The sequence below is a fragment of the Aulonocara stuartgranti genome, assembly GCF_965226115.1.
Source record: "Aulonocara stuartgranti genome assembly, chromosome: 20".
In the NCBI taxonomy this organism is placed as follows: Eukaryota; Metazoa; Chordata; class Actinopteri; order Cichliformes; family Cichlidae; genus Aulonocara; species Aulonocara stuartgranti.
In genome coordinates, this window is record NC_138956.1 from 35,478,164 (window position 1) to 35,494,797 (window position 16,634).

At 40.4% G+C, this 16,634-nt stretch overlaps 2 long non-coding RNA genes across 2 annotated transcripts; one reads left to right on the plus strand and one right to left on the minus strand.

Annotated features, from left to right (window-relative positions):
• Window positions 1-816: 816 nt before the first annotated feature.
• Window positions 817-6,735, plus strand: LOC309697823. The gene is made up of 4 exons (XR_014273925.1): window positions 817-1,615; window positions 1,753-2,124; window positions 2,915-2,948; window positions 6,182-6,735. It is a non-coding gene; the product is annotated as an uncharacterized lncRNA (long non-coding RNA).
• A 4,076-nt stretch (window positions 6,736-10,811) lies between these two features.
• On the minus strand, window positions 10,812-11,669 carry LOC309697828. The gene is made up of 3 exons (XR_014273930.1): window positions 11,581-11,669; window positions 11,378-11,494; window positions 10,812-11,246 (listed from the first exon to the last, which is right to left on the minus strand). It is a non-coding gene; the product is annotated as an uncharacterized lncRNA (long non-coding RNA).
• Window positions 11,670-16,634: the final 4,965 nt, after the last annotated feature.

Here is a 16,634-nt window from a genome sequence, read left to right on the forward strand (position 1 = left end):
ATTTACAGTACAGATTTTTAGGACAACATGTGCTCCCATTCTCATATCTTTTTTTCAGAAGTCACAAAGTCTCAAGGACATTAAACCACAAGCATAATTTGAAGTATGATTTTAGAAGTTCACAAAACACTAGAGATCTTTGTCTCAGTTATTCTATACATTTTTACATGCATTTTTTAGAATACATTGATTTACAAACCAAAGCCACAGTGGGTTCACCAGACCTACAAACATTTGCTGTAACAAAAACCATTGACTGGGCACCACTGCTAACAGAAAATATGATAATTTGCATGAAACACAGGAAAAATTTGTCTTCTTGTGCTGTTGTGGTTGCCCCAGAAAGGGTATCCGGTGTGAGATGATGCCAAATCAAACAGCACCTACAAACGTGACTGACTGTATTAAATTTAGTACAGTAGCATTAATCTGCCTCCTGCAGATCTGCCTTTTTCTCTGTAACACCATCTCCAAACCATACATCACAGCTGGTCTCACTGCCATCTTGTAAACTTTCACTTGTTCTGCCACAAATCACCCCTGGCAGTCATCTCCACCCACTCCACCCTGCTTGCATTCTTTTTCTTCTTCACCTCTCTTGTTCATGTTTGCTTGACATTTTTTGTTCAACACTGAATAAAAAAGTTGGTTGTGCCATTTCCATCTCTTTACAGTAGACTCCACAGGCTGTGGTGACTAAATTGTGTTAACCACACGTTTTAACATCTCATGACATAAATAACATAAATTCACTTTGTATCTGTAACACTCTACGCTTCAAACTGTGAATAGAATTCATCATTCCAAGTCATTCATCAAAAAACCTGTCGTGCCACACAACCTCATCATAGTATAAAGTGTTTGGGAAACATGAAATTTGTTGACACGACTTTGGAAACGTTTTGAACAGAGTGCTGTTTAAACTCCTTCTCATGACGTCACGTTGCGTTTGCATCCTGCCACCTGTAGGAGCAGCACTCGTGGTTCTTATGTGAGGGTGGGAGCAGAGAGCTCATATCTTCACTTTGACTGGAGGACTTGCTCACTTCACAGCTGCTATAGGACTGAGATATTTGAATTTCAAAGAGACTGTGATACTTGGTGTGAAAAGCAGGAAATATTTCTTTTTCCGTGTCTGTAATTTTACAGGTCAGAAGCTGCAGCCTCAGCAGGCACCGAACTGCTCAAGATGTGGAAAAAACTCCTGCAATATGTCCGTAGTGGAAAAATTGGCACCACTGGCACAGGGATCGGGATTTTGTTTGCATTTTACTATCTGCGGGAAAAGATGTGCGCTTGCTCAGGCCACACTTTTGATTGCAATGAAATGGTGGTCGTGCCTGTTCTTTTAGTATTTTTCCTGGTGCTCCTGATAGACCGGACATTTCGGAGCACAGCGGAGCATCCATCCACACTTTTATGCATTGTACTCAAGCGCGTTATCAGAGCGTTTCTAATCAGTCTGCTGTGGATTGTAGCTGTGTTGCTTTTCACAGACTGGTATAGTTGCTGTACCACTGATGAAAAAAAGAGGAAGCTGTTCTGTAAATCTTGGCCCAACACAGCTACAACTAATGAAACAGCTCAAATGACTGAGCTGAAAATGAGGTCAAAGGTGAGGATGTTTTGTTATTTTTCATACACAGTGCACATGTAATGTTATTGTTCTGTTTTTTTAATTTATGAAAGTATAATAAATACACAGACACATTAATGCTGTTATGTTTTGCATGTTTTTTGCTTCTTTTTCAGCTTGCTGCTTACTCTCTGCTCCTCAGCATGACTGTTGTCGCTTTCTTCATGACTTGGAGTGGGTGGAGAAAATGGTTTATAAAAAAATACAGTTGGTGCAACAAGAAAACTTTTTACTACAAACTGATTTTGGAAGAAGAGAAAAAAGTTCTGGAGGAGCTTTTGAGGAAAGAAGCAAATGAAACTCTGACTAAAGAAATCACGAGCAACATAAAAAGGAAAGACTGGGACGGCTGTTTTAACGTTGCTCAACAAATGATCAATAAAGCAAAACATCAAAAACCAGAAGCAACCAACCAGCAGATCAACTGGATCAGTGAGGGGAGCTCCAGCAGAGGGGGGCAGCATCATCAAGCAGCATCACATCAGCAGGTAAAGTGATGTGTTATTTACGTACCAGATGTTACAGCTGCCAGACTCAGTCAGGGATGTCAGACTCAATCACTGAAGGAGCCAGAACTCAAAATATACTTTAGGTGTTGGACCAAACAGGATGAACATTATTGAACAGACCAAAGGTAACCCTGTTTTAAACAGAAATGCAAACTGAAATATTGACATATTAAATTATGTTGCCGTTATTGGGCCTAGAGTTTGACAAGTCTGGTCTAAAATGATGGAACTAGTTTTTGTTTGGATTCAGCTGACCATGAATAAGTTGAACTTGTAATTTTGGTGCAAGTTAACTAGAAATTGAAAAATACATTAGTTTACACTTGTGTTTCCTCCTACACAGCAAAATCTCCAGTGTTAAATTAACACTGGAGAGTGTCTATATGGGTCCACACCTCTGGCTAACACTGGAAAATAACATTATTCCAGTGTTAGAAAATCAGCACTGCTCAGTGTTAGCCATTGTTAATCTTCAAAACTGACTAGGTTACTTTTGAACATATAACACTGTCAAAAGTGTTAATTTAACACTCACCAGTGTTGTATTTAACACTCAGAGGTGTGGACCCATATAGACACTCTCCAGTGTTAATTTAACACTGGAGATTTTGCTGTGTAGTTTGCAAATAGGATCCATATTAGGAATCTGCTGAACACTAACACTGTGCAGAAACACAATGAAGAGCCAATAATTAGTGCACAGAGATTCTGTCATTTCTTTTTTCAGTGAGAAATACATTTTTTATTCATTCATAAAATTATTTTGCAGGCACAAAAGTATGAACTCCAAGCATTGTCACAAGGTAAATTAACCCACAATCCTTATTTCATCTTACAGCTCTTGACATCACTCAACTTCCCTTTTACTGTGAAAATACTGAAAATCAGACACTTCATTATGTTTCTTCACTGATGTGAAGGCGGTGATCTGCACATTTGCCCCCCGAGGTCTCTGCTGTACTTGTTTTCACTAAAACCTTTTTGCTGGTTTTACATTTACAAAACTATCATAATGACTATGGAACGCAAGGACTGCCATAATGAATTAATTAAATACACCATTAAATAATTAATTAAATGTGGCAATAATTAATTAAAATTTGAAATAATTAATTAAAATGGGAAATAATAAAAAAAATTAACACATTTAATTAAGTAATTATTGACACATTTAACTAATTATTTATTTATTTCACATTCCTCGAGTTGGTGGATTTGTGTTCATACTGGAGGGCAAAATTAAAACCAATGGAAAATGGACAAGAAAAGTTGAAAGCCATCAGGTGCTCAGTTTAGAAATAATAGAAAAGAAGCGAAGAGAAACGAGCAAAAGATACAGGCAATACAGGCCAGAGGGAGTGTTCGCCCGGGGCGCCAAACAGGCTAGGACCGCCACTGCAACTAGCATATGTATCGCCCCAGTTGAATTAATGAATTATTTAACCAATAGTCAGTGTTGGGAAGGTTACTTTTAAAATGTATTCCATTACAGAATACAGAATACATGCCCCAAAATGTATTCTGTAACTATTCCGTTACGTTACTCAATGACAGTAACGTATTCTGACTACTTTGGATTACTTAATATATTATCATGATTTTTACAACAACGTGAATGTACTATTGCTGTGTGATTTATTACTATTACTGAAGGTCCGCGACTCCGAACTGTAGTAAAGGGACCTCTGGCTAATACGGCGGGGTCCCTGTCGGCTCGTAGCCGAAAAATAGCTTTACTTTGTTGTGTGGGTCAACTTTTCTTGCGACAGACAGAGAGAGGCGTTGAAAGGCTGCTCCAACAGAACTTGTTGTTTTCGGAGGAAAACACGAACACAGCGTACAGTCGAGTCTTAATAGCTTACTTACAACTGGGCTCGTCAGGCACTCTTCTTGGCTGAAGTGGTTATTATTACATTTACATGCTTCTAGCTCCCGTTTCTGCTCGATGATAACTCGTACCTTTCCACTCCCCTTTTTCTCCCTCCTCGCTCACAGACCCATAACGTGTATGGCAGTCCATTCTCCCTGCAACACGGACTACACTGCCCGTGATGCTACATTCTTTAGAGCTATGCTTGTAGCATTCTGCCTGTTAGCTTAGCACAACAACAACAACAACGAAAAGGCGCTCTCTCACCCAGGAAACACACAGTCGCAGAGAGAGAGAGCGTCGCCCTGTAACCATGGCAACCGCAACACTGCCGCCTGGAACAACAGAACGTAGCTGTCAAACAAAACCCAAACAGTCCTGACCCGCGACAATATGAAACAGGAAAGTACCGCAGTGTAATCCATTTATTTCAACAAAGTAACTGTATTCTAAATACCACCTTTTTAAACGATAACTGTAACGGAATACAGTTACTCATATTTTGTATTTTAAATACGTAACGGCGGTACATGTATTCCGTTACTCCCCAACACTGCCAATAGTGTTTTTGATTGTTGAACAGGCTACAGTGTCTTAATTAATCTTTCAGAGAGCAGTGAGAGTGAATTTTAGGGGATTTTAAAACACGTTTTTTTCTTGAGAAATGACAACAGCCATATTCATTAAAATATAGTTTTATTAAAAGTTTAAATGGAAAGAACATTCTGGAACAGTTGGGAATTATTATAAAACCATTACAGTCATTAAACAATGTCCTCACTTCTGTATCATAAAAAAAAATCACCATAGCTACTATTTTTAATTGTTACTGATATTATTTAAGACTTGGTGCAGGAAACTTGCTCATTGCAAAGTAGTTTGTAAACAGTGGTGGGAAATACTTTGTCTGCCTCGCCAACCCCCCCTTTGATCCCTGTTTAATGATCTCAGTTGGCTTTTAATTACTGGATTCTAATTTAGTTATTGTTAGATTGTTACATGGGAGTTATTTGTGTTTGGAGTTGCAGAGCAGAACCACCAAATAATAACCTAGTGTATATATATGGTAAATGGCCTGCATTTGTATAGTGCTTTTCTAGTCCCTAAGGACCCCAAAGCGCTTCACACTACATTCAGTCATTCACCCATTGGCAATGGCAAGCTAGCCACAGCCACCCTGGGGCGCACTGACAGAGGCGAGGCTGCCGGACACTGGCGCCACCGGGCCCTCTGATCACCACCAGTAGGAAAACACGGGGTTAGTATCTTGCCCAAGGATATTTGGCATGCAGCCAGGAGGCAGCCTGGGAGCGAACCATCGACCTTCTGATTAGTGGCTGACCTGCTCTGCCACCTGAGCTACAGCCACCCTATATATCTATACTGGGCTTTTCTATTCTTTTTCTGTATATGTCTACGTAACATATCTGAGTGAAAATGAGGCTTAAATTACTTTTGAAATTCTAAAATGGGATTAAATGTAGTCTAAAGGGAATTTTAAAATCCAGACTGCGTGTGGTCTGAACATTACAAGTAGGAACTTGTTCACAGAATGCGATTCGATCATTTAAATTATGTTAAACAAAATTTTTAATGGGTCAGTTTTTGAAACTTTGGCGCTCAATATATCTTTCGCTGAAAATGGTCACTTGGAGGCTTTAGAACTGATCAGAAAACCACATAGGGATCAGAGTCCAATTGCACAGCAAGAATATGAACAAGAGTCATTAATTCAGACCAAGATCCAATTCTGATTCTGGTCTTTTCCCAGCTCTTCCTATCCAGATTAGATTTTGGATCTGCTCACAGTGTCCGTAAAACGACTCTTTTAATCCTTTCTATTTTGTTTAGTTTTTCAAAGACTATCACCATCCACACTGACACATGTTCAATTCCTCACAGTGAGTCAGAACTGTGATTTTGTTGCACGCAGTGCCTGGAATAGAGCACAGAAGTAAAAACAAGCTATAAGTACAACTTTGTCTCAGTAAACGCTAACACTTGTTTTTTATTTATTTATTTTAATTGTTTTCATTTTTCAAGTCTAGTTTAATGTCATTCAGTTAACACAAGAGTTCAGGTTTCAGTCTAGAGTGACTGAAATAACTTTGTTCTTTACAGAGACACTTCTGTGTTTTCTGACAAAAATGTTTTTTTGTCCGATAGAGATCAGAGACACCGAACCATTATTTGATGAATACTTCTGAAAGAAGATGAAGAGGTGCAGCTACAAAATCAATACAAATGACCACTGACAAATCCTGCCCATCCAGCAGTCTGCTTTCTGATGCTTACCTCGGTTCAGGTGTTGGGTGCAGCAATCTGATCAGAGACAGCCCGACCTCATTTTCCTTTGTAACTTCCTGCACCTCCCCCAGCTCCTCTGGAGTCCCACTGAGACGTTTACAAGTCTGCACGACATCCAGTCTCTCTTTATGCAATTTTTGTCAGACTATGTAAAGTGTCCATTCTGTGTTGTTGCTGTTTGGAATGATAAATCTAAAGAAATGTTTATAAGTTTGTATTATGCTTTATTTTTTTATATAGCCTATTGACTAATCAGCTTTTACATTAATACACTTGCAAATGGAGTGTAATGGAGTAAATAACATTCATCAAAATAAAGTGCTCTGTAAAAAACAAAACAAATACCCTGTGATATTTTGTGGACTACCTTATGCTTTAATAGCAGCACATTTTCCCTGTGACACTGTATTGAAGCTTGTGCTGTGTCATTTTTCACAGAGATCTTATCCTGATGATGGGAAAACTGGACCACTACATGAAGTGTTCTCAAGCACATCCTAAAGATTCTCAGTGAGAAACAGGCGTAGACATGAAAATGATTTCAAGCTTCCTTAATCACTGTACATCAGGAATAAAAAATAAAATAATGTGGTTCTGTATATTCAAGTATTCACCTTAGCTAATTTTTTGGGCACCTAACATTGTTGAACCTAGATCTCCAATCCAATCAGAAGACTCTTACCTCTTATCCGTTTTTTATGTGATAGTGTTAAAATAGTATTTAGTGTTTTCTAGCTGTTTTCTTTTCTTACTGCACAGTAAGAAGAAAGTCTGCTACATCCGTTTTTATAATCAAATGTGAAATTGCAAAGAAATTGAAATTGTGGACCCTGCAGTGGCTGTTACATAATGTGAACCTGTATGTGTCTGCCATGAATAACTAATCAGAGAGCTTGGAAAACTCAAGCAGTCAACCCACCAATCCAAGCACCAGAACATAAACTGACAGGGCATGCATACAAAACTGTACCAGAGTAATAATAAGAATGCATACTTTATTGATTGAATTACTTGTTTTTCCTCTGCATTTCATTCACTCAGTGAAACAGTGGGCAGCCACTAAGCAGGCGCCTGGGGAGAAGTGTGTAGGGACGGTACCTTGCTCAGGGGTACCTCAGGGTAGCCATTCAGTGGATTTGAACCCCTGACCTTCCGATCACGGGGCAACCACTCTACCTACTGAGCTATGCCTGCCCTAACTAAGTAGAGAGAAAGAGACATATAGTCTCAATCAAAAGTTTAAGACCAGTTGAAAAATGGCACAAAAAAAATCATAATTTGTATGGTTTGATCTTAAGAACATTCGAAACAGACCTTCAACAAGCAACATGAAGAAATGGGAGTGAGACAAAACATTTTTTTAGCATGATAATAAACTGAAACAGGCTGTTTTACAGCTGATCAAAAGTTTAGGGCAACACCTCCATAAAAACACATAAAACCCCCCAAAAACAGAACTCAGAGTTCCAAACATGAACTCAGTGATGAGTAGCTCCACTGTTTTTGTTGATGACTTAATGCAAGCGTTTTTATTAGGTGAGTGGAAATATTTCTCCAAGTGGTGAAGACCGCAACACAAAGAGCATCTACTGTCAGGAACTGCCGTCCATTTTTGTAAAAGTCCTTCACCATCCATCCCCAAAGGTTCTCAAGTGGATTTAGATCAGGGGAACATACAGGATGGTCCAAGAGAGTGATGTTATTCTCCTGGAAGAAGTCCCTTGTCCTCCAGGCATTGCGTTCTGTAGCATTGTCGCTGTTGAAAAACCCATTTGTTACCACACAGACATGGGCTAATTACTGATTACTTCTCCAAAAGTAAAAGTAAAGTAATCCTGTTACTTTACTGATTATTTATTTTCAAAACTAGTTAGTTACTTAGTTACTTTTAGAAAAACATGATACACAACCTGAATAGGTAATAAAGCAATAGCTCTTTCAGCCCAATTCTACTTTTTCTGCATAATCCATCATATACAATGTAATCAAATGAAAAAGTCTCTTTTTAAAACTTGATTTAATAGTTTTGATCCTCTCCTGACTATTTCATCTGTGACATTTAACTTCGTCATACGTACAGATGTGGATTATTAACTTAATGAAAATAAAAACAATTATTTGTTCATTGCTCCTTCCAACTTTTGACATGTGACCATTTCTGGTTTTCAAGTTGAAATAATTCTATATTGATACCTTATCTAGAACTCAACCCCAGCGGTGTCCAACCTTTTTTGCACCATGGACCAGTTTAATGTCAGCCAATATTTTCCTTTAGGGCCTTTAAGCCAAGACAAAAATTTCACGATAAAATCTCTGAAAACCATAAATTTCACACCCGAGCCTCAAGTCTCGCGACCGCTACTCTACGCTATCAACTGCCACAGGAAGAAAGTGGTTAAAAATGAATATGCAGATAAATAAATAAATTCAAACCACCAAATCAGACACATGAAAGTCGTCTTTTTCAATAATATTCAGTCAGTGCTGTTCAATGTGTGCTGCATATATGATGTTTTAAGTTATGTGTTTATGTAGTAATAAAATCCAAATGACAGCCTTTACTTTTATTTTAAACACATGTCAGGCTGTTTTTCTATTCAGACACTGCTTCACTCTGACCTGCAGCACTCTTTGGTCTGTAACGCCTCCCTGAGGATAAAAGCTCAATATGCAGGTAATTTACTTTCTAGAACTGAGGCTGATGTAAAACCCCTACACCCCCCCCAACAAATGAACAAATGTAGCCAGATGGGCTACTTGCTTGCTCATGCTTGGGTTGAGTGGGAACACACCTTCACCTTAATTATAGGCATCTGCCAATATAAGGCCATGCAGGCTTTTTTCCCATTCATCGCTCCTTTGCCTTCATGTATATCATTGAGCACTAATATACACAGTAAATCCATGCCCAAATTAACACTGTCAGATTTGATTTCAGCTCTATTAAAGTGTCCATGTGGGTCCACACCAGTGGTTAATTTAACTCTTTTTGTGGAGTTGGTACATTAACTCTGATTTGGTGTTAAATATCAAATCTGTCTGGAGTTGATAATTTAACACCTATTAACATTAACTATGTGTTAAGAGTTTATATAGATAAATACGATACTATCATAGAGTATCTTATTTTAACTACATAAAAGTTATCTTCTAATAAATTCTGAAAGGTGTAAAGGTTAGAAATTCCTTGGAAATAAACATTTATTAAAAAGAGGCTGTTTTTCTGAAAAAACATTTATTCTGAACTATGCACCATAATTTCAAAACAAAATTTATACAAAATTAAAAATTTCCCGCTCACCCCTGCTGGCGGCCTATCCTTCAAGCTCAGGTCCTCTACCAGAGGCCTGGGAGCTTGAGGGTCCTGCTGTCTTAGTTGTTCCTATGACTGCGCTCTTCTGGACAGAGATCTCCGATGCTGTTCCTGGGATCTGCTGGAGCCACTCACCTAGCTTGGGAGTTAACGCACCGAGTGCTCCTAATTACCACGGGGACCACCGTTACCTTCACCCTCCACATCTTCTCGAGTTCTTCTCTGACCACTTGGTATTTCTCAAGCTTCTCATGTTCCTTCTTTCTGATGATGCTGTATTTGGCGCAGATGTTTCTGTACACAGTCGGCGACCTTTCTGATGACGAGTGCCATCTAAAATTTCCTCAGAAGTCAATGTGCCATTTGATTGCATTAGCAGGGCTGCACTGGGACAAAAAATCGGCCAGGGCATTTTGACTAGCCCATCAGGTATTATAGTAAAAGACATAAAGCCTTTGAACGGAAACAAATGCAGTTGTGACAGTGATGTACACTGTCTTGTTGGTATATGTATGATACATACTCTTAGGGAAGAGGAAGCAGGTTGTCTCTGTCTGTCAGTGTCAGTGTTTTAACTTATTTTATTTCATTCTTTTATTTTTATAGCATCGGCTTGTGCTTTGTGGAACTTCTTTTAACGAAGATGGGTTTTTTATTTCGCATGGTTTTATTGGCAATCCTAAGAGTTGTTTGGAGTCATTGCTACTGTCATGGTCCTGCGACCATGACTCAGTGACTTTATGTTTATGTTCTTTATTGTTATTACTTTCATTATTATTCATGGCTGTTTTGGGATGGTTTGTGTTTGGGATTTTAGACACTGGGTTCTGGGTTTGTGCTCCCTCTGTTGGTCCCTGGTGTTAGTGTTCCCCTGTCTCGTCAGGTTAATCAGGTCCAGCTGTTTCCCCCACCTGTGTGTGATTTCCCAGTGTCTCTTTGTGTATTTATAGTGTGTGATTTCCTCTGCTCCTCGTCGCGTCGTCTGTGTTCATACCTGGTGTAATCCCCTGCGTGCTCTCCCTGCTGTTCTCTAGTGATGGGCAGATGAAGCCCCATGAAGCACTGAAGCTTTTCATCCAATTGGTTCACCCCAACGCGAAGCTTCATGAAGCTTCATTTGCTCTAGCAGGACACCTACTGGACGTAAAAATAATAGCTGGCATGAATTTGAAGAGTGTGGCATTTTGCACACAGCCTGTAAATGTCAACAACAAAAGGAGTGTGTAAAACATGTATATTGTAGTGATGGCAGTATACTGTGTATATTTATAGTGGCAGTATGGGAAATGATTATTTGGAAATGCTTGAAATGGAAATGATCATTTACTGTGAGGTGAGGTGTGGTTGGGGTGTGGACAGTGGTTGTGCTTTTGTAACGTTGAGGTATGGACAGCTACACACTGAGGCTTTGAGCCTCAGTCCTGCCTGTTCACATTTTATTCTGTAAAAACTAAATTTTCACTGCTTTTATGACCTTTTTAGTGGGGAGAACATAGCTAGGATTTAATGATTTAACAAATCTTTTGAATCCTTTGTCCTCCACAATGCTAAATGGCTGGGAGTCCTCAGTCACCATGCTGACCAGGTCTTCATCTATTTGAGATTGTTCTCCTGAGGAAAGACAATAAAGATAAAGCACAAATATAAATATCACATACGTAACTTATAACAGTTGTATAATATTGTTATATCATTTAGTAACATTACTGCATCCTATATTATCATTGCATTTGATGGCTCACCTGGTCTTGCTCCACGATCGGTGTCCCCTTATTCTCATGCAAAGCTCTGTAGTGCCTAAGCATGGATGAGGTGTTGCTGTTATATCCCAGCTCCCTGGCACATAGCAAACACTTCACCTTGTACAAAAGTCAAGACAGCTTAACATAAATTGTATTGCACCATCAGTATCATGAAAATACATCTTCTGTAGAAATTTACATACCTTGTTGGGAGGAATAAGATCAAAATGTTCCCACACAGGGGAGGACATCCTCCTCTTCTTAGCTGGCTCCATTCTCTCCTGACTTTCTCTCCTCACTCTCATAAACCTCCAAACTGTCTCCAAACTCTCACTAACCGCAACTCTCCATCAAACACCCACATTTTTGAATGAAGTCTGAGGGGTTTATATCGCTGTCATATCTCGCGGCAAAGTTCGAACCACTTCATGAACCAGTCACGTGGTACAGCCGGGCAGCGAGGCTTCGGACGTCATCATTTTCAGCTCCTCCCATAAATGAAGCAAGCCTCGATACGCGCTTCGCGGAAACGCCCCCTCCATTACTCGACACACGCTCCGAAGCCTCGATACAGAACGTCCCATCACTACTGTTCTCCCTTCATGCTCAGGTTTGCTATTTCTTTGTGTAGTTTCTCCCAGTTAGTTCATCCTTAGTTCTGTTTTACCATCCCCACTTTATATTGGATATTATCAATAAATCACCCTCACACCTGAATAAGTGCTGCGTTTTGAGTCCTCCTTCCGCTCTCCACACGGCCGCTGCCCCGGACCGTGACAGCTACTCACAAAAAATTACATACTCACGGGAGTTTCTTCTGGATCTTCTGTTCTTGGGGACTTTAATAGCTACGACTTGAAGGAAACACTGAGCAGTTTTTATCAGTATGTGAACTGTCCCACACGCTTCAATAAGACTCTGGATCTATGTTACGGTTCCATAAAAGGTGCGTATACATCTGTGGCTGGCCCCGCCCTCGAATCCTCGGATCACAACATGGTGCATCTTCTGCCAGTTTACAAGACTGTGCTGAGAAGAGAGAAGGTGGGGAGACACCACATAAAGGTTTGGAGTGACGACGCCTCTTTATCCCTGCAGATCTGCTTTGACTGTACAGACTGGTCGGTGTTTAGAATCATGTAGAGATATTAATGAACTCACTGACGTTGTCTGCAGCTATATCTCCTTTTGCAGAGACATGATTATCCCCTCAAAGGTTGTGCATTTTTCCCTAATAACAAACCATGGTCTTCCAAAGCTCTTATGAGGCTGATTCATGAAAGGAAAAAAGCTTTTATTAAAGGGAATATCTTGAAAGTGAGAGAGTTTAGGAAGGAGATTAGATCAGAAATTAAAAAAGCCAAAATAAAATACAAGGATAAGGTAGAGGCGGAGATGGGTAGCAATAACTTAAGGGTTGCCTGGGCAGGCATGAAACACATGACTGGTCACTGTCACAGTGACTGTAATAAGACAAGTCTCCCTGGTTTTAGTTCAGACTCTCAGTTAGCCAATGAGCTGAATAGATTTTATTTGAGATTTAATGACAATTATAATTTAAGGAATACACGTGATTTCTTAATAGAGAAATCCCGTGTATCCCCCCAGCTTTAGTCTTTAATGAAAGAAGGGTGGAAAATCTTTTTAAAATGAGTAAGACTAATAAAAGTCCAGGTCTGATAATATATGTGGCCAGGTGCTTAGAACATGTGCTGAGCAATTATGCAGTATTGTTTATTACATCTTTTTTTTTTATAACTTCAGCAATAGAAGGTTCCAGAGGTATGAAAAAAATCAATTATTTCTCCAGTTGCTAGGACCACAAAACCTACATCATTAAATGATTTTAGGCCTGTCGCTCTAACATCCTTAGTGATGAAGTCCTTTGAAAAACTTGTCAGGAAGGAGATCCTGCAGCAAGTAGAGAAGCTTATGGATCCACTACAATTTGCATACAGGCCTCGTAGAGGTGTTGATGATGCAGTGGTCACTCTGTTGAACTTCCTGTATCGCCATCTTGATGGCGCCAAAGCTCATGCTCGGCTCTTATTTATTGATTTTTCTTCAGCTTTTAATACTATCCAGCCACATCTGTTGGTTGATAAACTTCTTAACCAGTTGATTTTAATCTCGTTGGTTGGATTTTAGACTTTTTAACTGACAGATCTCAGTGTGTGAGAGTGAACGGCTGTTTTTCCAAACAGCTGAACTCGCAAATGCGACCAAATTTTTCAGTGGTGCGACTAAAAAAAAATATTTGGTTGCACCTGTGCGACCAACTGTTCAGGTAGCAAAAAAATAAAATAAAATAAAATCTGCAACCTTCCCTGTGGTCAACAACAGACACATTTTGCCCCTATCGTGGACTAAACCAATCAGAGATAGTAAGGGGCGGGACCTCTCTGATTGGCCGTGGTCCAGTTGAAAGTGCAGGTGGAAGTGGGAGGTGAGTAGCTTGAATAAAGCGATATCAATTCATTAAATCCTGAATCGACTTTTAAATATAACTGTGTTTGGCCAGAAACGCCAGATTCTCAGATTAAAGCTCACAAAACCATTTCAACAACAACCAAACAGCAGATGAGAGCAGGTACACGGACTCCACACAAAGACGTAAACACAGACCCGACGCATCAGAATCAACTTTGTCTTTCTCGGCTTTCTCACCCGACGGCCCGTAGACGGACACGCTGTCGGAGCTCAGCGATCCTGATTCGTCCAGTCCGCGCTGTGTTTACCTCTTTTTGCGCTGATTCTGAGCTGCAGGTTTTGTCTCTCCAACCAAAATTCACCGAGCCAGCAGCAAAAGAAGCAGCAAACTGCGCTTCACATCTGATCAATGTCGTCATGAATTTTGCTGTTTTGCTTCCACGACTATTAAAATCACACTTCATGCACAGCTAGCTCTCTCTCTCTCTCTGTACTTCAAGAACAGTTTCCCGTCTCCAATCTCTGAAAATCTCCTTCATGTTTTTCTGTTTTATTCTCAGTTACTTTCACACAAAGGCATCTGCTGTGATGTTCACAATTCTGATGAAGTCAGTACTGATAAATGATCAGAATTATAATATTTCTGACTGTCTGAGGCTAAGTTGAATCGAATCGGGACTTTGAAAACCGGAATCACCTGGGTCTGGGTGCAGTTCCCCCCTCCAGGAGTAAGGGTACCTAGACCCGGTTTGTAGAGTACACTTGGGGAGTGTGATCGTGTGTACAGCGTCTCTTTATGTCTGTCTCCACGTTGGTTGAGTGTGGAGTGAGTGCATATGAGAGCATGAGGGGGGGAATGGATGTTTGTGTCTGTGTGTGCCTGTATGTCTGTGTCTATATGTCAGGTTGGGTATCAGACGCCACCTCTCTGGGGACATCTCAGGCCCTCCAAGGTTTGGAGGCCTATCTCCACCTACCACCACTTCCCCTGCCGGTGGCGGACTCCCTCAGGTGTCGGTGCGTTGGTGGTTCTTTGTGTCTGGGGGTGGGCGTCCAGGTACACACCGGCTCACTCCTTGGCGGCCGCTTATCAGGGCCTGGAGCCTGGGGCTCGCTCGGGCCCCTTCGGGGGTGGGGTGCCCCCGGCCTCTCGGCCTGGGGCTCGGTCACTCAGGCACAGCTGGCGGCTGGCGGAGCTCACGGGCGCGTCACTGCAACTCCCCCTGGCTTCTGCTCCGCGGCTGCTGAGTGAACCCTCATCTGGGACTCTCCTCAGCTCTTACTGGAACAGTGGCGCGGCTGCCCCTCTGTTGGTCTTCCTTGGTTTCTTGTGTTCTGGGGGCCTCTGGATGTCTGGAGTTTTGATCTCCTCCACACCTGCTTCACACCCTGGAGGACGGGGCTGTGGCCCCCCCCACACTCCCTAGCAGATCGTTACATGGAGAAACCTTTGGAATACAAGCGCGCTGATCCACACAGGTATGCACACAGGTGTACACTGCTCGTAGACCCAAATTACACCTTTCTTGGCTGCTACTTCGAAGCACATCTGTCCTGCGTGCTGCACAACAACATTGAATATTTAGTATTTACTGCTGTTTACACTTAGCTAGATTAATGCGATGGTGTTGTGTTTAGTATGTTGCTTTGTTTTTTGGTTTGTTTTGTTTTTTTTGCTTGTTTTCTATTCTTCTCTCAACAGGTGATCCAGGAGATTTTTTATTTTTTTTCTCCCCCCCTTTCTCACTGTCCCTCTCCCCTTCTGTTTTTCCTTTCCTTCCTCTTTCTTTCTCCCTTTCCTATCTCTCACTCATGTCTGTCCCGTCTGTAACATCTGAAAATAAAATATAATAAATAATAAAAACAAAGATCGACCAAATGGACCAATACGGCAATGCCACGATGATCCATTTGGCAAAGTAAATCCATTGGGTATCCTTATTGGTCTTCAGACAACAATTCTGATGGCTAAAGAACCAAATGGGACAGGCGGAAAAAAAAGAAAAAAAAAAAAAGAAAACCGGAATCAAATGGATTATAGAAATCAGTGATGATACCCAGCCCTAGTGAGCAGCCTAGGAAGGACAGAAGTGGATGTAGCTGTAATAGTAAAAGAACTATTGCTAACTTTTCTGTTAAGGCCTCCCATACGGAAAAGAAATAGTAAAAACTTATATGTGATTACTCATGAAAGTGGCCACTTTCGAATTACTTTCATACATTGTTTTAGTAAGTATCCAAAACATACAAGTTTCATTATATAATTTTTCAAGGGATCTTATATCTGTTTTCACACTTATATGCTTTTCATACAAGTTTCACACAAGACAGATACAAACTTTATAAGATTTATATATATCTTTTCCATATGGGCTGATCCTTCTGAAATTCATATCCAGTGCTCTGACACGGTGTCATCAATCTTTGAATGCTGAAAAAGCACAGTGTATCCAGAAAAACACATTATATTATATAAATTATTATAAAATTTGTGTGCGCCTAACTTTTGTGCCGGTACGCCCATGACAAAAAGTTAGTCTAGAGCCCTGGTCCTTCTTAATGATTAACACCTTGAAAACCAAGGACATGGTTATTGACTTCAGGAAGACATCCCCCCATCCTGCACTAACAGTGGTAAATGGTGCAGCCATTGAACTGGTAGACAGTTATAAATATTTGGGGGTTGTTCTTGATAAGATTCTGTCCTTTGAGTCACATCTTGCTGCTACAGTGAAAAAGGTTCAACAAAGACTTTTTAAGGAGGTTGAGAGGTTTTAATGTTTCATCTGAAATGATGACTCTTTTTTATAAAACTTTTATTGAATCT